Raw genomic sequence first — 24,295 nt, 5'->3', positions numbered from 1 at the left:
ATGTAAACAGGCAGAATACGGCGCTGTGGTCGGCAAGGCCTATATAAACAAAAAGTGTCTCGCGCAGTCGTTAGGTCGGTTACTGCCGCTACAATGTCAGTTAATCAAGACGAGTTTGAATGTGGCGTTACAGTCGACGCGCGAGCGATGCGACACAGCATCTCCGAGATAGCGATGAAGTGGGGATTTTTCCGTACGACCATTTCACGAGTGTACCGTGAATATCTGGAATCTGATCTACATCTACATCCATACTCCGCCAAGTCACCTGACGGTGTGTGGCGGAGGGTACCCTGAGTACCTCTATCGGTTCTCCCTTCTATTCCAGTCTCGTATCGTTCGTGGAAAGAAGGATTGTCGGTATGCTTCTGTGTGGGCTCTAATCTCTCTGATTTTATCCTCATGGTCTCTTCGCGAGATATACGTAGGAGGGAGCAATATACTGCTTGACTCTTCGGTGAAGGTATGTTCTCGAAACTTCAACAAAAGCCCGTACCGAGCTACTGAGCGTCTCTCCTGCAGAGTCTTCCACTGGAGTTTATCTATCATCTCCGTAACGCTTTCGCGATTACTAAATGATCCTGTAACGAAGCGCGCTGCTCTCCGTTGGATCTTCTCTATATCTTCTATCAACCCTATCTGGTACGGATCCCACATTGCTGAGCAGTATTCAAGCAGTGGGCGAACAAGCGTACTGTAACCTACTTCCTTTGTTTTGGGATTGCATTTCCTTAGGATTCTTCCAATGAATCTCAGTCTGGCATCTGCTTTACCGACGATCAACTTTATATGATCATTCCATTTTAAATCACTCCTAATGCGTACTCCCAGATAATTTATGGAATTAACTGCTTCCAGTTGCTGACCTGCTATTTTGTAGCCAAATGATAAGGGATCTATCTTTCTACGTATTAGCAGCACATTACACTTGTCTACATTGAGATTCAACTGTCACTCCCTGCACCATGCGTCAATTCGCTGCAGATCCTCCTGCATTTCAGTACAATTTCCCATTGTTACAACCTCTCGATACACTACAGCATCATCTGCAAAAAGCCTCAGTGGACTTCCGATGTCATCCACAAGGTCATTTATGTATATTGTGAATAGCAACGGTCTTATGACACAGACCTGCGGCACACCTGAAATCACTCTTACTTCGGAAGACTTCTCTCCATTGAGAATGACATGCTGCGTTCTGTTACCTAGGAACTCTTCAATCCAATCACACAATTTGTCTGATAGTCCATATGCTCTTACTTTGTTCATTAAACGACTGTGGGGAACTGTATCGAACACCTTGCGGAAGTCAAGAAACACAGCATCTACCTGTGAACCCGTGTAATTGGCCCTCTGAGTCTCGTGGACGAATAAAGCGAGCTGGGTTTCGCACGACCGTCTTTTTCAAAACCCATGCTGATTCCTACAGAGTAGATTTCTAGTCTCCAGAAAAGTCATTATACTCGAACATAATACGTGTTCCAAAATTCTACAACTGATCGACGTTAGAGATATAAGTCTATAGTTCTGCACATCTGTTCGACGTCCCTTCTTGACAATTGGGATGACCTGTGCCCTTTGGAACGCTACGCTCTTCTAGAGACCTACGGTACACCGCTGCAAGAAGGGGGGCAAGTTCCTTCGCGTACTCTGTGTAAAATCGAACTGGTATCCCATCAGGTCCAGCGGCCTTTCCTCTTTTGAGCGATTTTAATTGTTTCTCTATCCCTCTGTCGTCTATTTCGATATCTACCATTTTGTCATCTGTGCGACAATCTAGAGAAGGAACTACAGTGCAGTCTTCCTCTGTGAAACAGCTTTGGAAAAAGACATTTAGTACTTCGGCCTTTAGTCTGTCATCCTCTTTTTCAGTACCATTTTGGTCACAGAGTGTCTGGACATTTTGTTTTGACCCACCTACCGCTTTGACATAAGACCAAAATTTCTTAGGATTTTCTGCCAAGTCAGTACATAGAACTTTACTTTCGAATTCATTGAACGCCTCTCGCATAGCCCTCCTCACACTACATTTCGCTTCGCGTAATTTTTGTTTGTCTGCAAGGCTTTGGCTATGTTTATGTTTGCTGTGAAGTTCCCTTTGCTTCCGCAGCAGTTTTCTAACTCGGTTGTTGTACCACGGTGGCTCTTTTCCATATCTTACGATCTTGCTTGGTACATACTCATCTAACGCATATTGTACGATGGTTTTGAACTTTGTCCACTGACCCTCAACACTATCTGTACTTGAGACAAAACTTTTGTGTTGAGCCGTCAGGTACTCTGTAAACTGCTTTTTGTCACTTTTGCTAAACAGAAAAATCTTCCTACCTTTTTTAATATTTCTATTTACGGATTAAATCATCAATGCCGTAACCGCTTTATGATCGCTGATTCCCTGTTCTGCGTTAACTGTTTCAAATAGTTCGGGTCTGTTTGTCACCAGAAGGTCCAATATGTTATCGCCACGAGTTGGTTCTCTGTTTAACTGCTCAAGGTAGTTTTCAGATAAAGTACTTAAAAAATTTCACTGGATTCTTTGTGCCTGCCACCCGTTATGAACGTTTGAGCCTCCGAGTCTATATACAGCAAATTAAAATCTCCACCCAGAACTATAACATGGTGGGGAAATCTACTCGAAATATTTTCCAAATTATCCTTCAGGTGCTCAGCCACAACAGTTGCTGAGCCAGGGGGCCTATAGAGACATCCAATTACCATGTCTGAGCCTGCTTTAACCGTGACCTTCACCCAAATCATTTCACATTTCGGATCTCCGTCAATTTCCTTCGATACTATTGCACTTCTTATCGCTATAAACACGCCTCCCCCTTCACTGTCCAGCCTGTCTCTGCGGTATACATTCCAATCTGAGTTTAGGATTTCATTACTGTTTACATCTGGTTTCAGCCAACTTTCTGTCCCTAGTACTATATGGGCGTTGTGACCGTTTATTAATGAGAGCAGTTCTGGGACCTTTCTATAGACGCTCCTGCAGTTTACTATTAGCACATTAATATTGTTATTCCCTGTTGCATTTTGCCTACTCCTATCTTGCCGCGTTTCAGGAGGCGTCTTGTCGGGCCTAGGGAGGGAATTCTCTAACCTAAAAAACCCCCATGTGCACTCCACACGTACTCCGCTACCCTTGTAGCCGCTTCCGGCGTGTAGTGCACGCCTGACCTATTCAGGGGGACCCTACATTTCTGCACCCGATAGCGGAGGTCGAGAAATTTTCACCCCAGATCTCCGCAGAATCGTCTGAGCCTCTGGTTTAAGCCTTCCACTCGGCTCCAAACCAGAGGACCGCGATCGGTTCTGGGAACGATACTACAAATAGTTAGCTCTGATTCCACCCCGCGAGCGAGGCTTTCCGCCTTCACCAATTCCGCCAACCGCCTGTACGAACTGAGAATGACCTCTGAACCCAGACGGCAGGAGTCATTGGTGCCGACATGAGCAACAATTTGCAGTCGGGTGCACCCAGTGCTCTCTATCGCCTCCTCCACATCTCGGATGAGACCACCCGGCAAGCAGACAGAGTGAACACTCGCCTTCTTTCCCGACCTTTCCGCTGTTTTCCTAAGGGGCTCCATCACCCGCCTAACGTTGGAGCTCCCAATAACTAATAAACCCCTCCCCCCGTGTGCCTGCTCGGACCTTGCTGAAGGAGCAGCCACATGTCCACTCACAGGCAGAGCGGGCAATGCCACGCGGCCAGCCTCCACATTGACCCTCCGCCTCGTGCGCCGCGAACGTCGCTGAACCCGCCACTCCCCTTGGGGAGAGGGTGGCCCAACCACGCCCAGTACACGCGAAGATGTCTCGACAGCAGGGACAGTGGGTGAAGCATGTAACACCTGGGGTGTACCTTGCGACGCACCAGACTCCCCACTGCCGCTACACTCCGAGGCAGCAGCCTGAAGACGGATGACCGCGGCCATCAACATGTTCAGCTGTTCGCGAACAGTGGCCAGCTCCTCCTGCGTCCTGATAAAAGTCAAATCTCCGACACCGCTGCGAACGGAAAAAGATCCTGGAAGAATGGGACCAACGACGAATGAAGAGAATAGCTCAACGTTACAAAGCCCCACCCTTCTGCAAATTGCTGCAGATTTCAGTTCTGGGCCATCAACAAGTGTCAGTGTGCGAATCATTCAACGAAACGTCATCGATATGGGCCTTCGGAGCAGAGCGCTTATTCGTGTACCCTCGTGACTGCACGATACAAAGCTTGACGCCTCGCCTGGTCCTGTCAACACCTGCACTGGACTGTTGATGACTGGGAACATGTTGGCTGGTCGGACGAGCCTCGTTTCAAATTGTATCGAGCGGATGGACGTGTACGGGTGTGGAGACAAGCTAATGAATCCACGGACCTTTGCTTGTCAGCAGGGGACTGTTCAAGCTGCTGGAGGCTCTGTAATATGGGGCGTGTGCAATTGGAGTGATATCGGACCCCTTTTAATTCTAAATACTAGATACGACTCTGGGAGGTGACACGTATGTAAGCATCCTGTCTGATCACCTGCATCCATTCCTGTCCATTGTGCATTCCGACGGCCTTCGGCAATTCCAGCAGGACAATGCGACACCCCACACATCTAGAATTGTTACAGAACGGCTCCAGGAGCACTCTTCTGAGTTAAAACAATTCCGCTAGCCACCAAACTCCGCAGACATGAACATTGTTGAGCATATCTGGGATGCCCTGCAACGTGCTGTTCAGAAGAGATCTCCACTCCTTTGTACTCTTACGGATTTATGGACAGCCCTGCAGGATTCATGGCGTCAATTCCCTTCAGCACTACTTCAGACATTAGCCGACTCCATACGACATTACGTTGCGGCACTTCTGTGCGCTCGCGGGGGCCCTACACAATATTAGGCAGGTGTACCAGTTTCTTTGGCTCTTCAGTGTAAAAGAAATGAGATGTTGTGGTCTGAATTGTTGTGGATAGGGAACTGTTGGCGATGTTTTATATGTTCGTTTTCGTAATGTTTTGCCGCGCGGGATTAGCCGAGCAGTCTGGGGCTGCATTCATGGACTGTACGGCTGGTCCCGGCGGAGGTTCGAGTCCTCCCTCGGGCATGGGTGTGTGTGTTTGTCCTTAGGATAATTTAGGTTAAGTAGTGTGTAAGCTTTGGGACTGATGACCTTAGCAGTTAAGTCCTATAAGATTTCACACACATTTGATTTTTTTCGTAACATTTTTCTGTAATCTACGTTGTTTTATGTGTGGTTAGCTAACATTTTGGGAGAGAGAACCTATATCCATGTAGAAACACTAACGAAAGAAATGATCAGCGAAAAACCTAGAAGTAGCGCTGCAAAGCGATGAGCAATCGAGCGAGCTCGTAAGGGCGGTAACAGGTAAGGCGAATGGTCGACTTCGGTTACAGGAAAGCGTAGCTCCTCTGCAAAGGAGGCAGCGTATGGAAGAACTGTGCGGTCCATTCTTGAGTACTGGTCGTGTGTGTGTTACGTCCGCCAAGTGGAATTGTAGGAAGATGTCGAGGCAAATCAGAGGAGTGCTCCTGGACTTGTTACCGGTAGGTTCGATAAACACGCGAGTGTTACTAAGATGCTTGATGACGTCAAATGGGAATTCATGGAGGGAAGACGATGTTCTGATCGCTAAAACCTGCTGAGAAAATTCGCGAGTGGAACGGAGATGGCTAGTAGTGGCGGCCTGAACCCTCCTGCATTCACCTTGCGGTGGCCTGGCCAGTATCTATGTAGATGTAGATGAGATTCTTGTTACAGGCTGCTTTCCCTTGTACTACACACGAGGGGTTCCTCCCTGCTTTGCGTATTGCACACGAGAAGAATGAAATACGTAGGTGGCTCTAATTTAATTTCTGATTCCAAACTTTTTCACTGGATCGTCACCCTATATAGGCTATCGAGTAATAGCTAAGACTAGTTTGGCCTTGACAGCGTTCCCCTGAAGCTCTTACGCGACTCAGAGAAGCCTGTGGCCATTCGAATTGCTCTCTTCCATGTTGTTGTTATTGTGGTCTTCAGTCCAAAGACTGGTTTGATGCAGCTCTCCATGCTACTCTATCCTGTGGAAACCTCTTCATCTCCGAGTAACTACTGCAACCTACATCTCTCTGAATCTGCTTACGGTATTCATCTCTTGGTCTCCCTCTACGGTTTTTACACCACATGCTTCCCTGCAGTTGGTGATCGCTTGATATCTCAGAATGTGTCCTACCAACCGATTCCTTCTTTTGGTCAGATTGTATCACAAATTTCTCTTCTCCCCGTTTCTGTTCACTACCTCCTCATTAGATACATGATCTACCCATCTAAGCCGGCCGGGGTGGCCGAGCGGTTCTGGGCGCTACAGTCTGGAACCGCAAGACCACTACGGTCGCGGGTTCGAATCCTGCCTCGGGCATAGATGTGCGTGATGTCGTTAGGTTAGTTAGGTTTAGGTAGTTCTAAGTTCTAGGGGACTGATTACCTCAGCAGTTAAGTCGCATAGTGCTCAGAGCCATTTGAACTATTTTACCCATCTAATCTTGAGCATTCTTCTGTAGCACCACATTTCAAAAGCTTCTTTTCCTTTCTTGTTTAAACTCGATGTTAACAAATTTCTCTTCTTCAGAAACGCTTTTCTTACCGTAGCCAGGCTGCATTTCATATCCTCCCTACTTCGACCATCATCAGTTATTTTGCTTCCCAAACTGACAAACTAATTTCTAGTTTAGCATTCAAGTGCCTCATTTCCTAATCTAATTCCCTCGGCACCATCTGATTTAATTCGACTACATTCCATTATCGTCGTTTTCCTTTTGTTGATGTTCATCTTATAACTTCCTTTGCTCTCTTCGCCTACCTTCGGTATCCCCACTTAATCCTTTTTGGTATGCATCCCATTCATTTGACCAGTAAGCAGGGCTGGGTTGCACGACCGTTTTGTAAGGAAGCTCCCGTATAGACTAATTAGTCGTTAGACACAGCTGTACCCCCATACCCGTGGTTATGTTGTGATGAGTAACGGAGCAGTATACGGACTTCTCAGTTCGGCCCTCGGTGCACGGGCAGGGTGAATCACATCTTTGTAATCTCCTCCTAGCATTTTCTCCAATGCAGTTTTTAAGTTGGTATTTAGCTGATTGTATTCACGCAAAATTCTCTTTGTTCCACGCCTCAGATATATTTATCCCTACAGGCTGCTTCATTGGTCCCATTCCCCACTATTTCTGTCTGTAGGGACTGATGCTGATGGTTATGAGGTCACAAAGAGGCAATTACAGTAAATTTGACCCTGAAACGTAAGAATAGGTGAAAACCTGACATTTTTACCTAGTACCCACAGCAAATGAAGTCATCTCGAAGCATGCATTGTGTTTCCCAATTATATTTTAACAACACATTGATTCATTACATTCCGTGAAAAACGCATATTTTAGGGGTTCCTCTGGCTTACGATGTTTACATTTTTGATCTGTACTCCCTAAGATGACTATACGATAATTAACGTAGTCAGTTAAATGATTCATAATTAAATGCAGCCTGACTAAATGCTTCCCACATTCTACATGTAAATGTACGTAGTCTCTCTGTTTCTTGCATAGCATTTAAATGACGCTGTCGCTCAGAGTGTTCAAGCGTCTCGGAAGCTGTAAGAGGCCTGTGACACTGAGGGTCTAATATGCACCATGTTAGTGACTGGTCTGTCTCTGCAGCTGTTACGGCCGCGTGATGTTCTGCATGTAAGGTCCGGCGGCTCTGAGACTGCTTCGAGGCTTGTTGAGTACGAGAAACTTTCGCAGACAGAACTATCTTAGAAAAATATTCTAAATCAGACTTACGTTTACGAAGCATAGCATGAAATGAATGATAATCGGTGTGCATGTGGCAGCACGTGAACCTAACATATTCCAAACTATGCGTATAAAAACACGACCTTAATGTTCTCGAACCTGAGGTTATGTTGATGATAAAAAGGTAGGGCCCAGTGTTGAGGATGGACTTTGGGCTAGAGGCCACTTGCATACCCAGCAGAAGGCTCCTCTTAGTGCCACTATCCTACAGTACAGGATCAAGGTACGAATAGTACACACTTCATCCTGCTTAGGCAAATGGAGCAAATCGGTTGGCTCTTTTTGCATTTGACGTCTATAATGTGTTTGGGCAACGGCCTTGCCGCAGTGGATTCATCAGTTCCCGTCACATCGCCGAAGTTAAGCACTGTCCGGCGTGGCCGGCACTTGGATGGGTGACCATCCGCGCCGCCATGCGCTGTTGCCATTTTTCGGGGTGCACTCAGCCTCGTGATGCCAGTTGAGGAGCTACTTGACCGGGTAGTAGCAGCTCCGGTCAAAGAAAGCCATCGTAACGACCGGGAGAGCGGTGTGCTTACCACACGCCCTTCCTATTCACAACCTCAGCTGAGGATGACACGGCGGTCGGATGGTAGCGATGGGGCACTTGTGACCTGAAGACGGAGTGTTTATAATGTGTTTGATGAAACTGATGGAGGCACCGTTAGTTAATACGTGGTTCCTTGGAAAACCACACACGAAAGGCTTTTTACTATATTTTCGCTGGCACCGGCTGACCAGAACCCAGCTGAGGATTCCAACACAGCAAATATCCCAAAGATCCCGATCTCGAACAACCTTGAAAATTCCAGAACTCAACCTTGAAAATTTTTATTCCAACTTTATACATTCCGAGATACAGAGAGGTTAAAAGATATCCTACTAGTAAACGTAAAATACGCACCTCCAGTCCGGTTTGCGACGAAAACATAATTCATAAAGTGACGTAACTGGGAGAAATATGCTGTAAAGTGTCTCCGTTATCAACTGGGAACCTCATGTTGTAATACTAAAGCACATGAAAAATCCATTTGCTCCTAAAAATCAGGTCTGAAGTTGAAACTCAGTATTGCGTTATTTCAGTTTCACATATTCTATGTGATCAAAAGTATCCGGACACCTGGTTGAAAATGACTTACAAGTTCATCGCGCCCTCCATCGGTAATGCCGGAATTCAACATGGTATTGGCCCACCCTTAGCCTTGATACAGCTTCCAGTCTCGCAGGCATAAGTTTAATCAGGGGCCTTGGGGAATTGCAGCCCGTTCTTCACGGAGTGCTCCACTGAGGAGAGGTATCGATGTCGGTCGGTCAGGCCTGGCACGAAGTCGGCGTTCCAAAACATCCCAATAGTTTTCTATAGGATTCAGGTGAGCACTCTGTCCACGCCAGTCCATTACAGGGATCTTACTGTCGTTTAACCACTCCGCCAGAGGCCGTGCATTACGAACAATGCTAGATCGAGCTGAAAGATGCAGTCGCCATCCCCGAATTACTTTTCAACAGTGAGAAGCAAGAAGGTGCTTAAAACATAAATGTAGGCCTGTGCTGTGATAGTGCCACGAAAAACAAGGGGTGCTAGCCCCCTCCATGCACTACATACTAGGCATTCGCCATTCCCACACCCTGCCATCGGATCGCCACATTGTGTACCGTGATTCGTCACTCTACGTTCAATCATCCAGTGTTTACGCTCCTTATACCAAGCGACGCATCGTTTAGTATTTACCCGCGTGATGTGTGCCATATAAGCAGCCGCTCGACCGTGAAATCTAAGTTTTCTCAACTCCCACCTAACTGTGATAGTACTTGCAGCGGAAACCGATGCAGTTAGGAATCCCTGTGTAAGGGTCTAGATGCATGCATGCCTATTACACATTAAGACACTCTTCGACTGTCAGCGGTCTCTGTCAGTCAACAGACGAGGTTGGCCTGTACGCTTTTCTGCTGCACGTATCCCTTCACGTTTCCACTTTACTATCGCATCAGAAACAGTGGATCTAGGGATGTTAGGAGTGTGGAAATATTGCGTACAGATCTGTGACACAAGTAACACTCAATCGCCTGATCACATTCGAAGTCCGTGTGTGGCACAGAGCGCCCCATTCTGCTCTCTCACGATGTCTAATGACTACTGAGGTCGCTTATCTGGAGTACCTGGCAGTAGATGGCAGCACAATGCACCAATATGAAAAACATACGGTTTTGGGGTGTCCGGATAATTTTGATCACGTAGTGTAGGTAAACTATCTATATTTCATTGGCCAATATCTTGCCTTTCATGTAAGTTATATGACTTGCTGCAGTAGGGAAACGAAAGAAAACAACTGAGAAATGTTCATATCGGACAGAAAAAATGCGAATATGTCCCTGTTTATTTAAAAGACGCTGACTGAAAACTGAGTGCTATCTGCCCCACTCTACGTTCCTCGGCATGTTTAAAGATTTTGACATGCAAACATACTCACACACTTTTATGCTAAGAGAGAAGAAGAGAATGGCAGTAGCAAAGAGACAGAAAAGTAATAAATACTGAAGGATGGTAGAAAGGGGTTGTGCTATAGAAAATGCAAACGGGACAGTGGCAGTGTGGGGGGAACAGAGGAGCTCAGTGCCAGGGTGACAGAAGTGCTGTGAAACGAGTGAAGCAGACAGTCCCAGGGTGGTGGGGCGGGGGTGGGGGGTTGGGGGGGGGGGGGTAAGTGGATGAGAGCCAGCGATATTAAGAGACAGTGTGAATGAAGTGTATGACAATGACAAAGAAGAAGAGACACAAGCAGTGGGGAGGAAGAAATAGTATATTAGCAATAAGAAAGAGCAAGAGGGAGACAGAGACAGTGTAGTAGTAGTAGGACAAAACGAAGGGGAGTGTAGCTGTGAGGGAGGAGAGAATGACAGAGATACACAAAGTTATAATAGCGATGATGGGCTGAATGGGTGGGTGAGGAAGGACATCTGGAAGTGGATGAGTATTAGCCGTTTACAGGGGTGGACTACTGGATGTGAGCGAGTTACAGGTAGTGGAACTTGTTGAAGTCTGCATGTCAATAAAAAAAAAGAGCGAATATGTTCGCATGCCTATATTTTTGGGTAAAATTTTACAGGTGCTAAAGAAAGTAGCTGCTAACCCACTTTTGAATGAGAGCCTTTTAAGGAAATGATTTTTTTGTACTCCGATAGGAGCCATTTTTCCACTGCTAGTGGTATGTTTCTTATAGCTTTCCCAGCGTAATAGCCGGCCGGTGTGGCCGAGCGGTTCTAGGCGTTTCAATCTGGAACCGCGCGACCGCTACGGTCGAGGGTTCGAATCCTGCCTCGGGCATGGATGTTTGTTAGGTTTAAGTAGTTCTACGTCTAGGGGACTGATGACCTCAGATGTTAAGTCCTATAGCGCTCAGAGCCATTTGAACCATATGAACCTGAGTAATAGTTTTAAACACGGTGCTCGGGCCTACCTTAGCATTTTATCATTGCGTCTCCACAATATTACGCCGTAAAAATCGTACGGCTTAACCAGGTGGTGTAGAAGTTATTTTTAAAACTGCAGAAACCACACATACGAGTAGACCTCGGTTTCGCACTGTAACGGTTTAATCTGTAAACACTTGTAGTCGTCGACATCTGCTGGAGTGTCGTCTGCGTGATACTCACGTATACCATGTTTAAAAATGTGGATAATACTCCTAAAGATAATACAACTACCCAACTTAAGAAAAAGATGGAAAAGATGTTTTACAAATACGAGTAGATAATATTGAAAACATTTTAGAAACCGAAAAAAAGATAGTGTTAGAGAGACAAGGAAACAAGAAACATTAAGTGCTGAACAGCTACACAATTTAATAGGATTTTTTCCTTCTTCTTCTTCCCTGAGTTGACCACGTTCTCCTTCGAGGTCCAAGCTATCTCCATACCAGATTTTATCCAAATTAGTTCAGCGATTTATTCATGACAATGTAACACACAGAGTTACTTTCACATTTGTAATATTTTTATGGGTTGTACGTTCCCTGTACTGTATCAGTTAACCGTTGTCCACCACCGCCTTGGTGTACGACTGAGCACATGTGATCATTCCGATATGTTTACAAGTTGTGACACCCAGGCATTTCTACGAGATGAGTGATTCCTATGTGTGAAGTGCGCGATTTTATACTTCTGAACATTTAATGTAAGTTGCCATTCTTTGTGCCAGTTTGAAATCATATCGATTTTCAACATATGGTTAGACGTTTGTGCCGGTTCTTTCGGGTAGCACTTCATTATAGATAACTGCGTCATGTGAGGTTATTAACAATATTTTCCACTGCGTAATCAACATTCAATACGAACATAAATTTCTAAAAGTACACTATAACACAAAGAAGAAACGACGCACCACGAAGAAATTATCCGAATCGGTAGATGTGGTGGACAGATATAAACAAACAAGTGATGACAAGCGAAGAAAAAAAATGGATAGTTTTTTTCAAGAGAAAGAGCTTCACAAACCGAGCAAGTCAGTAACGTGCTGTACACCTCTGGTCCTCATGCTGGCAGATATTCGGCTTAGCATTGACTGACGGAGTTGTTGGATGACCTGCTGAGGGACATCGTGCGAAATTCTGCTCAGCTGGCAAATTAGATCGCCAAAGCCTCGAGACGGTGGGAGGGCTCTTTCCACAATGCTCCTTACGTTCTTTATTGGGGAGAGATCCGGCGACATTGCTGCCCAAGGTGGAGTTTGGCAAGCAGGAATACGAGCAGTAGAAATCCTCGCCGTCTGCGGGAGAGCATTATCGTGCTGAAATATAAGCCCAGGATGGTCTGCCATGAAAGGCGACAAAAGTGGGCGTAGAAAATCGTCGACGTACTACTGTGCAGTAAAGGCGGTGCAGATGGCTACCAAAGAGTTCCTGCTACGAGGAGAAAAGAAACGTCGGCCCAGACCACTCCTGGGTGTCGCGCTATGAAGCGGGCGACATTCTGGTTGGTGTCCCGCCATTGCACGGGGCGACTGTAGACACGTCTTTGGTCTGAAAGTTCAGTGATAGGAGTAGAATCGTATTCACTGATGAATTCTGCTTCGAACTGAGCCCCGATGGCCAGCAGAGAGGTGTCTGGAGTCGCCTCAGACAGTGGTAAGATTAGCCAAACAACTGCTTGCATAAGGCCAGAGGTTGATCAACGTGTTATTGACTTGCATAACTCGTGAAGTTATTTTTGTTTCAATAAATCATCCAATTTTTCTTAAACTACAATTACATGTTTGTCTGTCCATATACATCACATCTTGGTGTGTCGTATTTATTTGTAGTGTACTTCTGACTGGGTTGATGTGGCCCGCCACGAATTCCTCTGCTGTGCTAACTTCTTCATCTCAGAGTAGCACTTGCAGCCTATGTCCTGTATTATTTGCTGGACGTATTCCAATCTCTGTCTTCCTATACAATTTTTGTCTTCTACAGCTCCTCTAGTACAATGGACGTCATTCCCTCGTGTCTTAACAGATGTCTTATCATCCTCTTCCTTCTCCTTACCACTTTTTTTACCACATATTCCTTTCCGATTCTGCACAGAAGTTCCTCACTCCTCACCTTATCAGTCCACCTAATTTTCAACAATCGTCTGTAGCAGCACATCTCAAATGCTTCAATTCTCTCATGTTCCTGTTTTCCCACAGTCCATGTTTCACTACCATAGAGTGCTATACTCCAGACGTACATTCTCAGAAATTTCTTCCTCAAATTAAGGCCAATATTTGATATTAGTAGACTTTCTCTTGGCCAGGGATACCCTTTTTGCCATTACTAGTCTGCTTTTGATGTTCTCCTTGCTCCATCCGCCACTTGTTATTTTACTGCTTAGGTAGCAGAATTCCTTAACTGTGTCTGCTTCGTGACCATCAATCTTGATGTTAAGTTTCTCACTGTTCTCATTCTACTACTAATCATTACCTCCACCTTTCTTCGATTTACTCTCAATCCACACTCTGTACTCATCAGACCATTACATTCAGCAGATTGTGTGATTCTTCTTCACATTCACACAGTATAGCAATGTCATCAGCGAATCGCATCATTGATATGCTTTCACCTTGAATTTTAATTCCACTCCTGAACCTTATTTCCATCATTGATTCCTTGATGTAGAGATTGAACAGTAGGGGTGCAAGACTACATCCTTGTCTTACACCCTTTTTAATACGAGCACTTCGTTTTTGGTCGTCCACTCTTATTATTCCCTTTTAGCTGTTGTACATATTGTATATGGCCCGTGTCTCCCTATAGCTTACCCCTATTTTTCTCAGAATTTCGAACATCTTGCACCATTTTCAATTGTCGAACGCTTTCTCCAGGTCGACAAATCCTGTGAACGTGTCTTGATTTTTCTTTAGCCTTGCTTCCACTATTAACCGTAACTTCAGAATTGCCTCTCTCATGCCTTTACCTTTCCTAAAGCCAAACTGATCTTTATCTAGCGCATTCTCAATTTTCTTATCCACTCGTCTGTATATTATCCTTGTCAGCAAGTTGGATGCATGAGCTGTTACGCTGATTGTGCGATAAATCTCGCTCATGTTAGCTCTTGCCGTCTTCGGAATTGTGTGGGTGATATTTTTTCGAAAGTCAGATGGTATGTCGCCAAACTCATACATTCTACACACCAACGTAAATAGTCGTTTTGTTGCTACTTCCCCCATCGATTTTAAAAATTCTGATTAGATATTATCTAGCCCTTCTGCCTTATTTGACCTTAAGTCCTGCAAAGCTCTTTTAAATTCCGACTCTAATACTGGATCCCCTAACTCTTCTAAATCGACTCCTGTTTCTCCTTCTATCATATCAGACAATTCCTCCTCACAGAGACTTTCAGTGTATTCTTTCCGCCTATCCGCTCTCTCCTCTGCATTTAACAGTGGAATTCCCGTTGCACTCTTAATGTTATCACCCTTGCTTTTAACGTCACCGATGATTGTTTTGACTTTCTTGTATGCTGAGTCAGTCCTGCCAACAATCATTTCTTCTTTGATTATTTCACATTTTTCATGCAGCCATTTCGTCTTCCCTGCACTTCTTATTTATTTCGCTCCTCAGCGACTTGTATTTCTGTATTCCTGAGTTTCTCAGAACATTTTTCTGTTTCCTTCTTTCATCGATCAATTGAAATATTTTTTCTGTTACCCTCGGTTTCTTCACAGTTACCTTCTTTGTACCTGTGTTTCCCTTCCCAACATTTTTTATCGCCCTTTTTAGGGACGCCCATTCCTCTTCAGTTGTACTGTCTACTGAGATATTCCTTGTTGCTGTATCTATATAGTTTCTACCAAACATGGAAGTTTGATGCCAGATCCGTCACAGTTCGCTGCCTGTCCTGTTTTACCAATCTGCCCAGCCTACGATGTCCGACACCTTTAATGAGAGGTGGCTGCCCAACCTCTGGGTGTGGTTTCACTCTGGTTTCGCCACGTTTTGAAGACACTCACCACAGGACTCCTCTAACATCCGTCAAGACGTGCCGTTTCCGAAATGCTGGTGCTGGGCTTCTAGGCCATCACAGGCTGCCCTCGGTCAAACCCAGATAGATTGCACGCCTTCCCCATTCTACACGTGGACAGCAGGCTCATTCATACTACATGCACTCTGCATGTGTCTGACCACCAGGTGGCGCTGTTGTCGCCTGGACGGGGTTACATCGATAGCAGATCGGTGGTCACAATGTGTTGGCCGATCAGTATATGACGAAGTGCTACCGGAAAAATATCTGCAGGAGTATGAAGGCAGGCTGACCACGCTTTAAATGTTGATAGATGTTTTGACACAGTATGTACTAAATACAGGACAGTGTTAAACAGATAATTTTAATACCCACTCACGTAGTGGATTCAGATGGCATGGAGTATTTCGACTGGCTGTCTATACACGATAATACGGTGTCTATCAGAATTGAAGCGTTATCCGAAATATCTCGTACTAGTGCAATATCTAATGCGAGCACAGAGTGTGTTCTCCAAGTCGAAAACGTAGCTATTGTTCAGTGATTTGATTGGCAATTTGGAGAATTCGAGCTGGCTAGGCAGATGTATGCACACGCCGATGGGAAACTTTTCAGAACGACAGAGATGAGATACCGGTACGTCAGTGGGCGAGACGTCTGTTCAAGGCTTCATGAGAGACGCTGGACTGCACCTGTGGCACCTGAACTGCCGCTCGCAGGAGCCCTAAGACTTGGCTCGTCTGTACGCTGGCTGCCAGCGGGGGTGGGTGCCGCCAACTCCAGAGCTTGAGTCCGGCCTGCTCTGCAGACTTGCAGCCTTTGCCGTCGACTTCCCGCCTGCCTTCCAACATGCTCTCACCTCCCCGAATCACACCCTCTTTACATCCCTCACCATGGTCTGTCTGCCCACATTCATACAGGAAAACAAAAATCCTCATCATTATAATGGACATATGAGGGGTGTTCAGTAAGTAACGCAACACTTTCTCTCTGCCAACAGCTATGTTTTATTCAGGGTACCAAGACACCATACTATTCCCCAGTTCTCTGGCTCCTAAACTGTATTTTTGAACACAACGTCGGTTCAGTACGACACCCTTACGCCGCCTCATTGGGAGGGCTTCATGGCACCACTCTACTGGGTGATGACGGAGCCAGCCTCCTGCTTCATCGATAATTTCCCCATCATCCACGCACTGCTTCCTGCAGTGGTTACCCTTCATTGGGCCAAACAGATGGCAATCGGAATGTGTGAATTCAGTGATGTAGTATGCACGAGAAAGAACACTCCCATGAAGGTCTGTCAGCTCGTCTCGGGTGTGTAGACTTGTCTAAGGCCTTACACAATCATGGATAAAAACGGTGGCGTGTTTGTTGCTGTCAGAAGTAGTTCAACATGCCGCAAAACTGAAGTAGATGCTACCTGTGAGCTAGAGGTCATTGTTGGCAACCGGTATACAATCATAATTGGATCCTTTAACCGACCTCCCAATTCAGATGATTCAGTTGTTGAAAGGGTCAAAGAAATCTTGAGTTTGATTTCAAACACCAACCCGACTCATACGATTATAGTTGGTGGTGACTTTAATTTACCCTCGGTATGTTGACGAAAATACATGTTTAATTCCGGAGGTACGCATAAAACATCATCCGAAATTGTGCTAAACGCATTCCCTGAAAACTATTTCGAGCAGTTACTAAACGGTTGTGAAAACACACTTGATCTCTTAGCAGCAAATAATCCGGAGTTAATAACAAGCATCAAAACCGATACACGGATTAGTGAAGACAGGGTTGTCGTAGCGAGACTGAATATTGTAACACCCAAATCTTCAAAAAATAAACGAAAACTATACCTATTCAAAAAAGCAGATAAAAATTGATTTGACGCCTACCTGACAGACAATATCCACTCATTCCAAATTAATAATATAAGTGTAGACCAGATGTGTCTTGAATTCCAAGAAATAGAATCGGCAGCAACTGAGAGATTTGTACCAAGTAAATTAACAAACGACGGAGCTGATCCTCTTTGGTACACAAAACAGGTGAGAACACTGTTGCAGAAACAACGAAACAAACATGCAAAATTTAAACAGACGTAAAATCACCAAGATTGGCTATCTTTTACAGAAGCTTGAAATTAAGCGCGGACTTCAATGCGAGATACTTGCAATAGTTTCCACAACGAAACCTTGTCTCGAAACCTGGCAGAAAATCCAAAGAGATTCTGGTCGTATGTGAATGATGTTTCCGGCCAGTGTGGCCGTGCGGTTCTAGGCGCGTCAGTCTGGAACCGTGAGACTGCTACGGTCGCAGGTTCGAATCCTGCCTTGGGCATGGATGTGTGTGATGTCCTAAGGTTAGTTAGGTTTAAGTAGTTCTAAGTTCTAGGGGACTGATGACCTCAGCTGTTAAGTCCCATAGTGTTCAGAGCCATTTGAATCAGTTTTTTGAATAATGTTAATGGCAAGAAACAATCAATGTCTTCTCTGAGTGATAGCAACGGAGATACTATCTAAGGCAGTGTTGCCAAAGCAGAGTTACTAAACATAGTCTTCCGAAATACCTTCACAAAAGAAGACGAAGTAAATATCGCTGAATTCGAATCAAGAACAGTTGCCAACATGAGTAACGTAGAAGTAAATATCCTCGGCGTAGTAAAGCAATTTTAATCACTTAATAAAAGCAAGTCTTCTGGTCCAGGCTGTATACCAGTTTGGTTCCTTTCGGAGTATGCTGATGCATTAGCTCCCAGCTTAACAATCACGTTTGCTCGACGAATGATCCGTACCCAAAGATTGCAAAGTCGCACAGGTCACACCAATATTCAAGAAAAGTAGTAGGAGTAATCCACTAAATTACAGGCCCATATCGTTAACGTCGATATGGAGCAGGATTTTGGAACATATAGCTTATTGTGTTCGAACATTATGAATTACCTCGAAGAAAACGGCCTATTGACACACAGTCGACATGGACTTAGAAAAGATCGTTCTTGTGAAACACAATTAGATGTTTACTCGCCCGAAATGTAGTGCTATTGACAAGGTATTTCAGATTGATTCCGTATTTCTGGATTTCCGAAAGGCTTTTGACACTGTACCACACAAGCGGCTTGTAGTGAAATTGCGTGCCTATGGAATATCATCTCAGTTATGTAACTGGATTCATGATTTCATATCAGAGACGTCACAGTAATTGACGGAAAGTCATCGAGTAAAACAGAAGTGATTTCTGGCGTTCCCAAGGTAGGGTTATATCTATATAAACGATTTGGGAGACAATATGACCAGCCGTCTTAGGTTGTTTGCAGATGACGCTGTCGTTTATCGACTAATAAAGTCATCAGAATATCAAAAGAAATTACAAAACGATTCAGAAAAGATATCTGATTGGTGTGAATATTGGCAGTTGACCCTAAATAACGAAACGTGTGAGGTCACCCACATGAGTGCTGATAGGAATCCATTAAACTTCGGTTACACGATAAATCAGTCTAATCTAAAAGCCGTAAATTCAACTAAATACCTAGGTATTACAATTACGAACAATTTAAATTGGAAATAACACACAGAGAATGTTCATCTACATCTACATCTACATTTATACTCCGCAAGCCACCCAACGGTGTGTGGCGGAGGGCACTTTACGTGCCACTGTCATTACCTCCCTTTCCTGTTCCAGTCGCGTATGGTTCGCGGGAAGAACGACTGTCTGAAAGCCTCCGTGCGCGCTCTAATCTCTCTAATTTTACATTCGTGATCTCCTCGGGAGGTATAAGTAGGGGGAAGCAATATATTCGATACCTCATGCAGAAACGCACCCTCTCGAAACCTGGCGAGCAAGCTACACCGCGATGCAGAGCGCCTCTCTTGCAGAGTCTGCCACTTGAGTTTATTAAACATCTCCGTAACGCTATCACGGTTACCAAATAACGCTGTGACGAAACGCGCCGCTCTTCTTTGGATCTTCTCTATCTCCTCCGTCAAACCGATCTGGTACGGATCCCACACTGATGAGCAATAGTCAAGTATAGGTCGAACGAGTGTTTTGTAAGCCACCTCCTTTGTTGATGGACTACATTTTCTAAGCACTCTCCCAATGAATCTCAACCTGGTACCCGCCTTACCAACAATTAATTTTATATGATCATTCCACTTCAAATCGCACCGCATGCATACTCCCAGATATTTTACAGAAGTAACTGCTACCGGTGTTTGTTCCGCTAACATATAATCATACAATAAAGGATCCTTCTTTCTATGTATTCACAATACATTACATTTGTCTATGTTAAGGATCAGTTGCCACTCCCAGCACCAAGTGTCTATCCGCTGCAGATCTTTGTGCATTTCGCTACAATTTTCTAATGCTGCAACTTTTCTGTATACTACAGCATCATACGCGAAAAAGCCGCATGGAACTTCCGGCACTATCTACTAGGTCATTTATATACACTCCTGGAAATTGAAATAAGAACACCGTGAATTCATTGTCCCAGGAAGGGGAAACTTTATTGACACATTCCTGGGGTCAGATACATCACATGATCACACTGACAGAACCACAGGCACATAGACACAGGCAACAGAGCATGCACAGTGTCGGCACTAGTACAGTGTATATCCACCTTTCGCAGCAATGCAGGCTGCTATTCTCCCATGGAGACGATCGTAGAGATGCTGGATGTAGTCCTGTGGAACGGCTTGCCATGCCATTTCCACCTGGCGCCTCAGTTGGACCAGCGTTCGTGCTGGACGTGCAGACCGCGTGAGACGACGCTTCATCCAGTCCCAAACATGCTCAATGCGGGACAGATCCGGAGATCTTGCTGGCCAGGGTAGTTGACTTACACCTTCTAGAGCACGTTGGGTGGCACGGGATACATGCGGACGTGCATTGTCCTGTTGGAACAGCAAGTTCCCTTGCCGGTCTAGGAATGGTAGAACGATGGGTTCGATGACGGTTTGGATGTACCGTGCACTATTCAGTGTCCCCTCGACGATCACCAGTGGTGTACGGCCAGTGTAGGAGATCGCTCCCCACACCATGATGCCGGGTGTTGGCCCTGTGTGCCTCGGTCGTATGCAGTCCTGATTGTGGCGCTCACCTGCACGGCGCCAAACACGCATACGACCATCATTGGCACCAAGGCAGAAGCGACTCTCATCGCTGAAGACGACACGTCTCCATTCGTCCCTCCATTCACGCCTGTCGCGACACCACTGGAGGCGGGCTGCACGATGTTGGGGTGTGAGCGGAAGACGGCCTAACGGTGTGTGGGACCGTAGCCCAGCTTCATGGAGACGGTTGCGAATGGTCCTCGCCGATACCCCAGGAGCAACAGTGTCCCTAATTTGCTGGGAAGTGGCGGTGCGGTCCCCTACGGCACTGCGTAGGATCCTATGGTCTTGGCGTGCATCCGTGCGTCGCTGCGGTCCGGTCCCAGGTCGACGGGCACGTGCACCTTCCGCCGACCACTGGCGACAACATCGATGTACTGTGGAGACCTCACGCCCCACGTGTTGAGCAATTCGGCGGTACGTCCACCCGGCCTCCCGCATGCCCACTATACGCCCTCGCTCAAAGTCCGTCAACTGCACATACGGTTCACGTCCACGCTGTCGCGGCATGCTACCAGTGTTAAAGACTGCGATGGAGCTCCGTATGCCATGGCAAACTGGGTGACACTGACGGCGGCGGTGCGCAAATGCTGCGCAGCTAGCGCCATTCGACGGCCAACACCGCGGTTCCTGGTGTGTCCGCTGTGCCGTGCGTGTGATCATTGCTTGTACAGCCCTCTCACAGTGTCCGGAGCAAGTATGGTGGGTCTGACACACCGGTGTCAATGTGTTCTTTTTTCCATTTCCAGGAGTGTAGTAAAGTCATTAGAATATCAAAACCAATTTGCAAAACGATTAGAAAAGATATCTGTATGTTGCGAAAATTGGCAGTTGACCCTAAATAATGAAAAGTGTGAGGTTCTCCACATGAGTGCTAAACGGAATCGGTGAAACTTTGGTTAGACGATAAATCAGTCAAATTTAATGGCTGTAAATTCAACTAAACACCTAAGAATCACAATTAAGAACAACATTAATTGGAAAGCACACATAGGAAATGTTGTGGGTAGGTGAACCAAAGACTGCGTTTTATTGGCTAAAGATGCCACAGATCTACTAGAGAGACTGCCCACACAACACTTGTCCGTCCTCTTCTGGAGCGCTGCTGTACGGTGTGGGATCCCTACCAGACAGAATAAACGGACTACATCGAGAAAGTTCAAAGAAGAGCAGCACATTTTGCATTATCGTGAAACAGGGTAGACAGTGTCACTGACACGATACAGGATTTGGGACGGACATAATTAAAACATAGGTGTCTTTCGTTGCGGCAGAAACTTATCACGAAATTTCAATCACCAGCTTTCGCCTCAGAATGCTAAAATATTTTTTTACGCCGACCTACACGGGAAGAAACTATCATCATCATAAAATAAGGAAATCAGAGCTCGCTCAGAAGGATATAGGTGTTCGTTTTTTCCGCACGCTGTTTGAGACTGGAATAATAGAGGATTATCGTGAAGGTGGTTCGATAAACCCTTTGCCAGGCACGTAAATGTAATTTGCAAAGTATCCCTGTAGGTGTAAATATAGATTAAGGGTTTACTACGAGTGATATTACGGACTTGAAAGGCCGTCTATGGTTCTTTCACTTGCCTGCATAAACTGTGATAATAATTAATTTAATGCATGAAACTTCCTTGCACATTAAAACTGTGTGCCGGACCGAGACTCGAACTCGGGACCTTCACCTTTCGCGGGCAAGTGCTCTACCGACTGAGCTACCCAAGCACGACTCACGCCCCGTCCTCACAGCTTTACTTCTGCCAGTACCTCGTCTCCTACCTTCCAAACTTAACAGAAGCTCTCCTGCAAACACAGGAAGTTTGGAAGGTAGGAGACGAGGTACTGCCAGAAGTACAGCTGTGAGGAGGGGGCGTGAGTCGTGCTTGGGTAGCTCAGATGGTAGAGCACTTGCCCGCGAAAGGCAAAGGTCCCGAGTTCACTCATCAAACAAAAGCGGACAATTGATACACTTGTTAATATTTCTGTCAAACTCATTTCATGCCTAGTGCATGTCCCACTAAGGTCTCGTTTTCAAGACCCAACGTGACATGCCTCCCCCTTGTTTTCTAACACAAGATTTACTAAGAAGATAGTAATAGCTCAACATTATTGTAAAATGAATAGAGCACATCCACAACCCAAAATATCTACAAAAAAAATAACAATAATAATAATAACATAACTAGTAATGAGTAAATTTTCCACAAAATAACTTTTTTTTGCTAATTTTTCTCTGTAAATAACTAGATCGTACAATCAATGCTTATTCCCAATCCATTCTGCCACACGTACAGATGTAGTGTACAAAGACTCAGAAAAAGCTAAACTGCAACAATAAACAGTGCAAGAAACAACTAACGAAATGTGACTGACAGACTCTCGAAATATATATATATATAAAAAAAGCACCAAATGAAATAATTACCTGGACAGTACAGTAACAGAAAAATAAAAGCAAAGACTGGATTGTCTCGTCTTTAGAAGTAAAACGCAAACTGTAATTGTAAAGCGTAAATTGTTATTTTGTAAATAAAAGTCTATATACGTTCAAAAAAAAAAAAGTTCGAGTCTCGGTCCGGCACACAGTTTTAATCTGCCAGGAAGTTTCATATCAGGGCACACTCCATTGCAGAGTGGAAATCTCATTCTGGAATTATTTTATGCCTGTTTGTTTTTAATGTTGTTGCTTTCTTTATTGTTACCTCAATTTCTTTGCGATATAACTTGTGGCTATTTAATTCGCGTGAGCTGCTATGAAATTTTATTGTATGTATGTCTATTATCTTTCTTTTCTGCGATACGTTCTTTGCTTTAGGAATAAACCTCACTGCTTTCAGATGTAGCGTCTGTGACTTAGATATGACGTCAGTCAAAGCCATAGAGTAGAAAAATCTCTGGAGTGTGCACTGCGTGATGCTCACGTTGTCAACATTAAGCAGAAATTATCACGTGATCTCGGCATGACTGTTTAAGAACAGTTCATCTTGGCCATTGAGTCCTGTCAAAACGTTCCACAATGCATTTCAAATGGCGGCATTCAGTCAAGCCGTTAACAGACCGTCACATCTCGTCACATCACGGGGAAATACAGAAGCGTCCGATCTTACCCGTCGGCTTTGACCCATGACGTCACAAATATGGCGGAAACGACCATAAACGACAATTCCAATATGGCGGATATAAAAACATCGCATACGTATCATAAACACTGAAATACACAGGTTTCACAAAAAGCCTAATGACTAACGGGACAAGCGTGGGAAATTGGGGGTTTTTGGGTGGGGAGAAACTAAATATACACAAATGTAGCCACCGACCGCCATACAAAACCACGCAAAACGACGAAAAAAATCGGGACTAGTGCAGCAGGGGATACAACCCGTCGGCTTTGAACAATGACGTCACAAGTCGCCAGAGAGCATGTATTACAGAGATGAAAGAGTTGAGGAGAATGTTGAGAAACAAAGGAATGCAAGAGAGATAAACATTGATCTTGTCAAAGGCATAAGTGTTTTTTGACTTTTTTAAAAAAAAATCTCACGAGATAGAATAAACTGATCCTACTTTATTAAGCAATATCTTGTCAAAAGCCGAGAAGCGATTGTTCTTAATGTTCTAGCTCCCTTCAGTACGTAATAAGTGTTTTTTGACCTTTTTGTAAAAAAAAAATCTCACAAGATAGAATAAACTGATCCTACCTTATTAAGCAGCTCCCTTCAGTATCTAATAAGTGTTTTTTGGCTTTAAAAAAAAAATTTCAGGAGATAGAATAAACTGATCCTACTTTATTAAGCAATAGTGTTTTTTTGGCTTTTAAAAAAAAAAATCTCACGAGATAGAATAAACTGATC

Source organism: Schistocerca serialis, chromosome 11 (genome assembly GCF_023864345.2).
Source record: "Schistocerca serialis cubense isolate TAMUIC-IGC-003099 chromosome 11, iqSchSeri2.2, whole genome shotgun sequence".
Classification (NCBI taxonomy): Eukaryota; Metazoa; Arthropoda; class Insecta; order Orthoptera; family Acrididae; genus Schistocerca; species Schistocerca serialis.
Note: the sequence above shows the minus strand (reverse complement) of the source record.